Source organism: Hibiscus syriacus, unplaced genomic scaffold, assembly GCF_006381635.1.
Source record: "Hibiscus syriacus cultivar Baekdansim isolate YM2019G1 unplaced genomic scaffold, ASM638163v2 tig00014728_pilon, whole genome shotgun sequence".
Taxonomy (NCBI): domain Eukaryota; kingdom Viridiplantae; phylum Streptophyta; class Magnoliopsida; order Malvales; family Malvaceae; genus Hibiscus; species Hibiscus syriacus.
Window position 1 is genome coordinate 695,754 of NW_024062335.1, and position 12,708 is coordinate 708,461.

A 12,708-nucleotide genomic window follows, 5' to 3' on the forward strand; every position below is an offset into this window, starting at 1 on the left:
TCACCATGAGCAATGTTATGACCGTTACATAATAATCCAAGACATATGCTCATGATGGGTCAATCCAATACATTGTTCTCTAACAATATAATCATGTATCAATTCTGAGATCTCTATGTCAATGACAACTCCTTGTCATCAATAAATAACACGTTAGTCTTAAGCGTATTATTATTGTCCATGCCCATAATAATACTTGACTATGGATCTTTTAATAATGTTATTATATGGACTTTATTATCTTTCAGTTTATGTTAAACACAGACACATAACTGAAAATAATAGTGGCAATGCCTTTATTTAATAAAATCAGTAAATAAATGTATTATTACAATCATCGTATGATTGGTCTTTGGGCATACTCTAACAAAGAGGAGGAAAATGGGTTGCTTTCTGTTGTTGGAAGTCAGCCTTTGAGGCCAACTTCTTGATATAATAGGATTTGATTCCATCTTTTCGGTGTCGAATTGTTGCGAAAGTTGTTTTATGGGTGTTGATTTCAAGTGGGGTTTAGCTTTAAGGATGTGGAAATTGGAGTGGAGGAATTGGTTGTTTCATTTTTGTTAAATGATCCTTTTAGTGGTTAAGCTTTTGGTTGATGTCTGGCTTGTGGTTTAGGTGCTACTAGTTTAATCTTTGAGGTCGATAGTGTTCGAGTTCTTACTTGTTCCATGCATGAATTCATCCTTGTGATTTAGGTGTTTTCAGGTTTGGCATTGGTGTGGAAGTTGGTGGTTTCTTGGGGTTTTGCATTGAATTGTGTCATGGGGATCGAAGGGCGTCTTTTGGTCCTGGTGTTTCTCATTTCTCCTTTTAGTGGTTAGTATTTGAGGCACTCGGGTTAGAAGTGGATATAACAACTTCAGTACTTCTGATTGAAGCTTGAAAGAGGTGTGATCTTGCGGCTTAATAGTTTGTATATCCTGGAAATATAGGAGAAGGTGTGGCTGCCTGCTTATTTGATGGTAATGTTGGTCGTGTCTTCTGGCCAATTAACATGACTGTTAAATGAAACCTCGTCGGTCGGTGTGGATAGGGATGATGATGATGATGATGATGATGATGAAGCTGTGTTAAAATTGCTGACAAGTATGACACCATGGGAGCTTTGAGGTGATTAGTTTGTTATCGTATTGTTCCGATCCTGAAGTTACTGTTTTAGTCACTCAAGTGTAATCACTGATTTTCTTCAACAAAAAAAGTTATCACTGGATTCGTTGCTTTTTGGTGTAGCACAATCTGGATGAATCTAAAGATCAATCAACTCTTTGCTTGCAAACTCGGTGTCTTAGAACATGTCTCGTAATGGTTGTTTGATAACCTTGAAGCATTGACAGGTTTGTTTCAGCTTATAAGCTTTGTCTGTTTTACAATTTGCCAAAGAGGGCTGTAAATGAGATGAGATTTATCACAAATTATTCGAGTTTGATTCGGACAAAGTTCGATCATGCTTGACTCGAGCTCGGTTACATGAACTTGGCTTTTTTACAATTGTTAAAGCCGAATGGTTTTATCGAGCATACATATTGGTGTTTCAAAGCATGATGCTATGCTAGGAGTTTGTTTTGGCATATAAGCATGGATGGACCGAAGGGTGGGTAGGTCGGGGCAGTCGTTTCCTAAAATTTCAAATTAGTATATAAGTTAGATATTTTCTTTGTATTTTTAATCGATAATCTGGTTTTGTCTTTAAAATTTTATAAGTTCGTCCTATAACATAAAATTTTACGTCCGTTCATGCATATAAACATTTTATAACATAATTCATTAGTTTTTTTATTAAATAAAAAAATGTCATTCCATTATTTAAAATTTATTTAACTTGAAAATTATAAAATTATTTAAATGATATGATAGATTTATATTTTTTATATTGAAAGATAATAAATATATTACAATCATATATATTATATAAAGTAAGGAGCTAAAGCCTATATTATCGAATAAATCAATATATAAATAAAATTATAAAATTTCAATTGTCAAATTTGAAATCGGTGATAATGTGTTTCTAAATTAATTAAACAAACAATTATATTTTTGTATTAACAAGAAGTTGATACGTCAATTAAAAAGTTATCAATGTGCCAAAATCATATGATTGTATTCATTTACTTTGCCATTCTACATTAATTTGTTTTAAAATTCTCATATATGTTCTTATAATTAATTTAAATTTTATTTACTTACCAAATCTTATATATTTAGAAAATTAATTTAAACGATTCATTTCTTACAATTTACCCTAAATATGTTTCAATCCAAATTTTCTAAAAGGTAATAAAGTATTAAACGATATTACTTTTTAGTTATAAATATTCAAGAATGAAATAAAAAAAAATTCAGTAACTTAATGTGTATTACATGCATGTCCTGTGAAACCAGTTAAAACTATGATGATCCTACCTAAGATGACATATATGTTTAGATGATTGGAGTTGCGAATGATTCGGACAGTGTCAAAAGTCAGTTTTTGTGGCTTAAAAAATTAGATTTTTTCGGTGCAATAAATGCACCGAATAGGGCAGACAAAATCAGCTGTAAAATATTGAATTATTTAGCATGGGATAATTCACATTTAGTCATTGAAATTTAGGGTATTTATAAATTAGTCCTTAAGCTTCAACTATAAACACCTTAGCTCATTTAGCTTCAACTATAAACACCTTAGCTCATTTAGCTTCAAAATCATCCCAACGCATTCTAGCTTTCTTCCAATACTAGAGAATTTATAGAGTTTCTTGAGAGTTGTTTTCTCCTTTTTATCAAAAGAGAATTATCATTGTTTCCTCCTTGGTAGATCGAGAGAAGTTGTAATTCCTATTTTCTCATAGTGAAATTCTTCTACCGTTGCCCGTGGTTTTTACCCTATATTATTTAGGGGTTTTCCACGTAAATTTAGTGTCTTCTTTATCTTCATCTTTATTTTCTCAAATTATCAGTTGCGATTTTGCTCTATCCGATAGCCGTCTTCCGCAACAATTGGTATCAGAGCCAGATTAGAGTGTGTAATATCTACTTATTGTCTTTGTGGTTGCCACCAAAAGGTGGATCCTCCAACATAAAAAAGTAAGAAGGTATTACCCATTCTTTGAAGGTTCTAGAGAACTATACACGATAGTGAAATAGTGGGAGTTATCCGCAATAGAAGCTATGTCAACGAAATTTGATATTGAAAAATTTAATGGGAGAAATTTCTCATTGTGAAAATTGAAGATGAAGGTCATCCTGAGGAAATACGGGTGTTTAGCAGCTATCAGTGAAAGACCGGTAGATTTCACAGATGACAACAAATGGATCGAGATGGACGGGAATGCCATGGCAAACTTTCATCTAGCATTAGCAGATGAAGTATTGTCAAGCATCGAGGAGAAAAATACAGCTAAGGAGATATGAGATCATCTCACCAAATTGTACGAGGCCACATCATTGCACAATAAAATTTTCCTTAAGAGGAAATTGTATACTCTCCGGATGTCAGAATCTACTTCAGTGACGGAGCACTTAAACACGCTGAACACTTTATTTTCTCAGCTTACATCCTTAAGTTGTACAATAGGAGAACAAGAACGTGTTGAACTTCTACTTCAAAGTCTACCTGATTCGTATGATCAACTCATCATCAACTTGACAAACAGTAATGTCACCAGTCTAGTCTTCGATGACGTTGCAGCTGATGTTCTACAAGAAGAAAATCGGCGCAAGAACAAGGAAGAAAGACAAGTAAATCTGCAACAAGCAGAAGCGTTGACAACGATGAGAGGGAGATCAACAGAACGTGACCAAAGCATCAGTCACAAACATGGTAGATCGAAGTCGAGAAGCAAGAAGAATTTAAAGTGCTACAACTGTTGAAAGAAGGGTCACTTGAAGAAGGATTGTTGGAGTCTAAATAAAAACTACAATTCACAAGGCAATACCGCAAACACTTCAGATGATGGAGATGCTCTATGCTGTGAAGCGTCAACCACCGTGGAAGGTAGAAAAAGATTTGCAGATATATGGCTCATTGATTCGGGAGAAACATATCACATGACCTAAAGAAGAGAATGGTTCCATCAGTATGAACCTGTCTCAGGAGGATCTGTGTATAGTTGTAATGATCATGCCTTAGAGATCATTGGCGTGGGAACCATCAAATTGAAGATGTATGATGGAACAATCAAAGTTGTTCGAGATGTGCGACACGTGAAAGGCCTGAAGAAAAATTTATTATCCTACTGATTGTTGGATAATAATGCAAGCAAGATTGAAACACGGAAAGGAATCATGAAGGTGTTCCGTGGAGCGCTTGTGGTGTTGAAAGGCGAAAAGATAGCAGAAAACTTGTACATGCTGAAGGGATAAACTTTGCTAGAAGCAGAAGCCTCTATTGCCTCATGTAGTTCAGATTCTGCAATGCTATGGCATCAGAAACTTGGACACATGTCATAACAAGGAATGAAAGTCCTTGTGGAGCAAAAGCTACTTCCAGGCTTGACAAAGGTATCACTTACTTTGTGTGAGCATTGTATAACAAGTAAGCAGCACCGGTTGAAATTCAGCACGTCAAATTCTAGAGGCAAAAGTGTTCTGGAATTGGTTCATTCTGACGTATGGCAAGCACCAGTTACATCCCTAGGCGGAGCAAAATACTTTGTCTCATTTATTGATGACTACTCCAGGAGATGTTGGGTGTACCCTATTAAGAAGAAGTCATACGTGTTTTCTATTTTCAAAAACTTCAAAGCGCGGGTGAAACTTGATTCTGAAAATAAGATCAAGTGTTTCAGAACAGATAATGGAGGAGAATACACCAGTGAAGAATTTGATGACTTTTGCAGGAAAGAAGGCATCAAAAGGCAGTTCACAGTGGCAAACACTCCTCAACAAAATAGAGTGGCAGAGCGGATGAACAGAACCTTGTTAGAAAGAACAAGAGCAATGTTGAGGGATGCAGGCCTAGAAAAATCATTCTGGGCAGAATCAGTCAATACCGCCTGTTATTTGGTGAATCGAGCTCCATCAACTGCAATAGAGCTGAAGACACCAATGGAGATGTGGACTGGTAAACCAGTTGATTATTCAAACCTCCATGTATTTGGAAGTATTGTGTACGTGATGTACAACTCCCCAAGAAATTTCAAAGCTGGAACCAAAATCCAGGAAACGCAAATTCTTGGGGTATGCTGATGGTGTAAAGGGGTATCGCTTGTGGGATCCCACTGCCCGCAAAGTGATCATCAGTAGGGATGTTATCTTTGTAGAGGATAAACTACAAAGAAAAGAAGATGATAATAACGCTGAAAAGTCAGAGACTACACAGATACATGTGGAAAAGGAGATTGAACAAGGAGATTCTTCTGAAGCAGAACCAACACATGATGAACAAGAACCAGAAAGTTCTGAAGCTCCAACAACTCGTCAATCAGATCGTGTGAGAAGACGTCCCAATTAGCACTCAGATTATGTTATAGAAGGAAATATTGCATACTGCCTTTTAACAGAGGACGGTGAGCCATCAACATTTCAGGAGGCAATAAACAGCTCAGATGCTTCACTGTGGATGATGGCGATGCAAGAAGAAATTGAATCCCTTCATAAAAATAATACATGGGATCTTGTGCCACTACCACAAGGAATGAAGCCAATTGGTAACAAATGGGTCTTCAAAATCAAGCGAAATGGTGATGATCAAGTTGAGAGGTATCGTGCAAGACTGGTGGTCAAAGGATATGCTCAAAAAGAAGGTATTGATTTCAATGAAATCTTTTCTCCTGTGGTTCGACTAACAACAGTTCGAGTAGTCTTGGCAATATGTGCTACATTGAACTTACATCTAGAGCAGCTAGATGTTAAAACAGCTTTTCTTCATGGAAATCTTGAAGAAGAGATTTATATGCTCCAGCCTGAAGGTTTTGAAGAAAAAAGAAAAGAAGAACTTGGTTTGCAGGTTGAACAAATCTATGTACGATCTAAAGCAGGCACCGAGGTGTTGGTATAAGAGATTTGATTCCTTCATTATCTGCCTTGTATACAACAGACTTAATGCAGACCCTTGTGCTTATTTCAAGAGGTCTGGTGATAACGATTTTGTTATATTGCTATTGTATGTGGATGACATGTTGGTTGCAGGACCCAACAAAGATCATATTGAAGAATTGAAGGCACAACTGGCTAGGGAATTTGAAATGAAGGACTTGGGATCAGCAAACAAGATTCTGGGGATGCAAATACACCGAGACAGAAGTAATAGGAAGATTTGGCTTTCACAAAAGAATTACTTGAAGAAGATCTTGTCACGATTCAACATGCAAGATTGTAAGCCAATTTCTACCCCTCTTCCTATTAACTTCAAATTATCCTCCAGTATGAGTCCTAGCAGTGAAGAAGATAGGATGGAGATGTCTCGAGTGCCGTATACATCGGTAGTGGGAAGTTTAATGTTCGCTATGATATGCACAAGACCAGACATTGCACAAGCAGTGGGAATGGTTAGTCGGTACATGACGAATCCAGACAAAGAGCATTAGAATTTAGTAAAGAGGATCCTGAGATACATCAAAAGGACCTCAAATGTTGCATTATGTTACGGAGGATCAAACTTACTAATCAATGGGTATGTAGATTCTGACTATGTTGGGGATTTGGATAAAAGCAAATCTACTACAAGATATGTGTTCAAAATTGCTGGTGGAGCTGTAAGCTGGGTTTCAAAATTGCAGTCAGTTGTGGCTACGTCAACAACAGAAGCAGAATATGTAGCAGCTACACAAGCCAATAAAGAAGCAATTTGGTTGAAGATGCTATTGGAGGAGCTTGGGCACAATCAAGAGTATGTCTCTCTATTTTGTGACAGTCAAAGCGCCTTGCATCGAGAAAGGAATCTAGCATTTCATTCAAGGACAAAGCATATACGAGTTCAGTATCATTTCATTCGTGAAAAGGTGGAAGAAGGGACGGTAGATATGCAGAAAATTCATACCAAAGACAACATAGCAGATTTCATGACGAAGGCAATCAATGCTGATAAATTTACCTGGTGTCGATCCTCTTGTGGCCTGTCAGAAATGTAAGCAACATGAAGGTACAAGGTAGAAAGAATGCTGTAAAGATATGATTGTTCCAATCAAATCTTCAAGTGAGAGATTGTCAAAAGTCAGTTTTTTGTGGCTTAAAAAATCAGATTTTTTTCGGTGCAATAAATGCACCGAATGGGGCAGACAAAATCAACTGTAAAATATTGAATTATTTGGCATGGGATAATTCACATTTAGTCATTGAAATTTAGGGTATTTACAAATTAGTCCTTAAGCTTCAACTATAAATACCCTAGCTCATTTAGTTTCAAAATCATCCCAAAGCATTCTAGCTTTCTTCCAATACTAGAGAATTTAGAGAGTTTCTTGAGAGTTGTTTTTCTCCTTTTTATCAAGAGAGAATTATCATTGTTTTCTCCTTGGTAGATCGAGAGAAGTTGTAATTCCTATTTTCTCATAGTGAAATTCTTCTACCGTTGCCCGTGGTTTTTACCCTATATTATTTAGGGGTTTTCCACGTAAATTTAGTGTCTTTTTTATCTTCATCTTTATTTTCTCAAATTATCAGTTGCGATTTTGTTCTATCCGATAGTCATCTTCCACAACAGATAGAACATGAAAAAAAAGATTAAACGGGCGTCTCAGGGAGCTTGGACTTTTCGGCAATACGATAGAACCATAACGAAGTCCTTCGATGATGAACCGACGGTTGCTGGGATCTTCTTCGCTGTAGATGCAGTACGAAACCAATAGTCTACCAAGCTATGAAGTTGTAATGACGGTACGACCGGTTGACCTTGGCACATGATCTCCACCTGCAAAAAATGAATTCACTTAAACCATAATGAAGAAAGATCATTGATAGGTTAAGAGTTTCATCAATGCCATCAAAACATGCTTATGCCATGAACAGTTTAGATTTTGCTAACTTCCATGTGCTTTACAAAAGTAGATAAATCCGGTTCGAAACTTACGGAAAGAGGTAATAAGTTGTGAAGAGAAATGCAAGAAATGAGAATAAACATGGATATACTGAACCAAGAAAAGGGTCAAAGAATCTTCTGGAACCAGAGCTGAAACATTCTATCCGACAATATGCAAACCGATATGAAACCAAGGAATTAAAACTGAAGTGCTACTGATGTTTTTGCCTTTAGTTTCATTTCAGCATTCAGCCCCAGAAAACAAGAAAAGGAGAACAGCAAGCATCGTGATAACGTAAAATTATGGCAAAATAGCATCACTATTTTAGAATGATGTAAAATGTAGGCACTCTAAGCTTTCTGGGAAAAACAGAAAACCTGGTAAAGGTCATCTCACCTCGGCTTCACTTGTAAGATCAAGTTTTTACAACGTACTTTTGGATGAATGAGACTGGCATTTTGGCAAAATAGCATCACTATTTTAGAATGATGTAAAATGTAGGCACTCTAAGCTTTCTGGGAAAAACAGAAAACCTGGTAAAGGTCATCTCACCTCGGCTTCACTTGTAAGATCAAGTTTCTTTACAACGTACTTTTGGATGAATGAGACTGGCATTTTACCGTCCCTGTTACCATAAGAAGAAGTCAAATCATACGGACACTATAGCAATTTTTATGATATCACAAACTCAGCATAAGCAAATGAGGGGAAAAAGCAGATTCCGAGTGGCTAGTACGGACAGACTACTCACTTTATCCTCAAGTAGCATGCAGAAAGCTGTGGAAGGGAAATATGTCCTATCCTGAAACCAGTTCATAAAATCGATAGTAAATCAGAAATACTCAAGTTGAAAGTCTATCAGAAAATGAAGCATGCCATTGAGAATTCGCTCATCAAGAAAAGAACATATTGTAAGAGGCAAATCATTACTAAGTGCGTATATAGTGTGAAATCAGTATCGTACCGGTCTTCACAAGCAACTAATGAGAACCAAATTGGATTGTTTTTTGTATTCCACTTAGACCCCAAAGTGTCTAGCATGATCCTATTGGAGCCAGCTGCCTTCTTTTGTGCTTCTGCATGCAACCTTCTACGTTTCACAGGTTTTGTAATCAAATTTGCCCCATTCTTAATCCAGGACTTTTGAATTCAGCCGATGCTCCCTACTTTTATTTATGAAAACTCAATTTTCCATCAGGAACAGTAGGGGATTCAAGGCCAGCTTTTATTTCAGGCGCATATAAGTGACGATAAGGGCTATTATGTGGCTCAGATGCAGAAACTGGTGATGCTTGTGAATTTAACTTGGATGACTTTCTGTTAGCTGCTTTGACAAGACAGTTTAAGGATGTCTTCAGATCTGCTTTTTCCCTTCCATAATTTCAACATCTATCTTCATTAGACCTGTGTTCACTAGAAGGTTTTACCCTGGAACAATCCTGCATTGATTTAAGGAAGATGGACAAGTTTTCAAAAACTAAGTTTGAAGTTTACATAACATAATCGTAAACAATATTTCTTCAGCCTCCTTTACCTGCCTTTTACGTTGACTAATTTTGTTTGAGGAATCAGGTGAGGTTGAGCCTGAGGGATGATCTTCTGCGGAATCTTCTTTCTTAGGGGACCCCTCAACAGAGAAACTACACCCTCGAAAATCAGCAATCCTTTTTCGTGCAGTAGCCTTCGTTCTCCTTCCAGTCAAACCACGCTGCATTGGCACTTTGGGAGTACTGACCACCAATGATGAACGTGATCTTTCTTTTCTTTTTGCTGGTGGTGAAGCTGAAGGCATAACCTCGGGAGCACTTATCTTTCTTCTTTTGTAAGGGAAAATTTTGCCCTTGCTTGTACTGTTGTCTGGTCTGCATATTTATAGGAAAAATAATTCTGTGCGAGCTTATAACAACACAAAACTTCATAATAAACACACCGACTGTAAGTTTTCATATATAAAGATTCTTCGGAAACTTGCATAGTATCAAAAAAATGGAGTGCATCTACCTAGCATATATTTTAAAAGCAATATGCTAAAAGCAACATCTGCTGACACAGACTCGTAAAAAGTCCTTAAGAAGCAAAGGTGCAGCACGGGACGTGAGTCAGAGCATGCTGACGAGTGACTCAATGCATAAAAACATTCATTTACGACGTTGAAATTGATATAACAGCACAGTTACACAATTTCTGTCCAGCGACAGTGGTTACAGAGATAAAAACATACAATACCAGACACAATCTTTCCAGCTATAATTCAGAAAAAAAAATAACAAATTTGACATCAGTGGGACTTGATCAGAGCTTTTGAATTCTACTGCTAACAATTTGCACTGTTTACAGGGTAACAGTTATAGTTCTTATATTTGAAAAAGGATAATGACACAAGATTCATATATTTCTGAATACCCAGAATCAATAACCTGAGTTTGTCACTGGCAGACATCCCAGCTCAATGTTGCATACGGGACAACAATCCATCCCTTCATCCGAGAGCTCATATATGCACTTCCTACAGAATTGATTTCCAGATTCAGTGCATCCGAAGTGAGCCACAAAAGCATACATCAAACATTCCAAGGAAAAACAGCAGCAACCTTGACTTCGCAGTTCGACACATTATATGAATCAAAAGCACAACACAAAGCAGTACAATGTTCAAGTAGAAGTTGTACAATGTAGAAGCATTTAGTAGATGATCTCTCTTTGAAGATGACAACATTGATATTCAACTTAAAAGTGGGTTAATTAAAGCAACCTATATACCAACTTGTTCAAAAGGCAGTCCTTAAAACATGAGACAGAAAAGTTGGTGTCCTTGTTGTCTTGCATACCAGAATCATTCATGGTGGCAAATTATGGCATACTCTAAATCTCCTACATAAGTCTGCCATATCCTTTGGCTATTATGGTGGCAAATTATGGCATACTCTAAATCTCCTACATAAGTCTGCCATATCCTTTGGCTATTATACAATCATATAATTCAAACCACCACTATGTACATACAACATACGTATATGCATGAGACCAACAAAGGTAAAGAAGTGAAAACAGAAATTGAAGGAGTATTGACCAGAACAACCATGTTGCAAGAAAAATGAAATCACATTTAAAAGAATTATAAATCGGATGAGAAAAAAAAATCTGAAATTTGACATTCAATAGAAATCAAATACAAAACATCTGGAACGTATAGTTTAATGAATGTAAGACATCGAGAAATACATATCTCGACACAACAGAACTAATCATAAATTGCAAAATAGTGAACCTCAGATGAAAAAACCCAGAAAGGAAAAACAACCCAAAATAAAATAATCATCCAAATACAACAAGAAAAAGAAGAAAACCCAGATCAACAATTATCAAGGACGGACAAAGTGTTGAAAATTTAATATGCATGCACCGAAAGTAGCATGCAAATGTTGAAAAAAAAGAACTTATCTCCACCGAATTGTGTAGTCAAAAAGGAGCTTGATTTTGCTGAATTTTGGAAATGGTAGAACCTCAATTTTAGCCATTGTAATTTAGGGTATTTACAAATTAGTCCTTAAAGCTTCAACTATAAATATCTTACCTCATTTAGCTTCAAAACCATCCCAAAGCATTCTAGTTTTCTTCTAATACTAGAGAATTTAGAGAGTTTCTTGAGAGTTGTTTTCTCCTTTTTATCAAGAGAGAATATTATTGTTTTTCTCCTTGGTAGATAGAGAGAAGTTGTAATTCCTATTTTCTCATAGTGAAATTCTTTTACCGTTGCCCGGGTTTTACCCTATATTATTTAGGGGTTTTCCACGTAAATTTTGTGTCTCTTTTATCTTCATTTTTATTTTCTCAAATTATCAGTTGTGATTTTGCTCTATCCGATAGCCGTCTTCCGCAACACACATGAAAAATAACATAAAAGAAAAGAGAAACTAACACGTATGGAGACACAGGGAAATAGTTGTAGCTTCCTTTAAAAGCTTATTACAAAGAGGGCATGTCATGCATGAATCTAAAGTTTCTCTCTTACTTTGACAACACGATGATGACTACCACCAACCATCTTTTCTCCCTTCACATTCAGGCTGAAACTGGTTCTATGAAGAAGAAAATTCATCAGCAAACAATGGGTAAGTCCAAAAAACTAAGAAGAAAAGAAGTTTAGAAGAAGATTGAGGTTTTCGTTGGGTTCTGACAAGTGTGTGTTTGGTTCCAAAAAACTAAGGGGAAGCTTCTTTATTATTACATGAAGGATATCGTGAAAGCCTGATCTAAACTGGAACAGATATGAATGGAAGGGGCGGGTTTTGGAGGTGGAATTTTTAGAACTTAACTACGTGAGATTTGGTTGGATTTTTTGACACAATATAGAAAAGAAAACAAAAACAGCGGCTTGTAAAAGTCTTTCGGCTTTGGCTCTTGGTGGTTCACTGGTGTGAGTTTTATTTTGGGGTAAACTAAGTATTTAGTCACTCTATTTTGTTATCTAATTATTTTTTTAATATCATACTTAAAATTTACGTTTTTATTTTGTTTTAATCGTCTTCCATTTAAAAATAAAGGTCAGTGGTATGTAAGGCCCTCAAACTTCTTTAAAAAAAATTAAATAACCCTCAAATTATTTTTACACTTAATATGACCTTCAAACTCAGAAAATTTCAATGTGGCCATTTGACTAATAATTTTCTTCATTAATCGTTACGATGTTGATGTGGCAGTTTACGACGTGGCCATTTGACTAAATTGATTTTTTTGGTCATCATCACATCATCAATCACCGTGG

At 36.2% G+C, this 12,708-nt stretch overlaps 1 pseudogene; it reads right to left on the reverse strand.

Moving 5' to 3' along the window:
- Positions 1 to 2,367: 2,367 nt before the first annotated feature.
- On the reverse strand, positions 2,368 to 11,988 carry LOC120207393 (annotated as a pseudogene).
- Between the last annotated feature and the right edge of the window lie 720 nt (positions 11,989 to 12,708).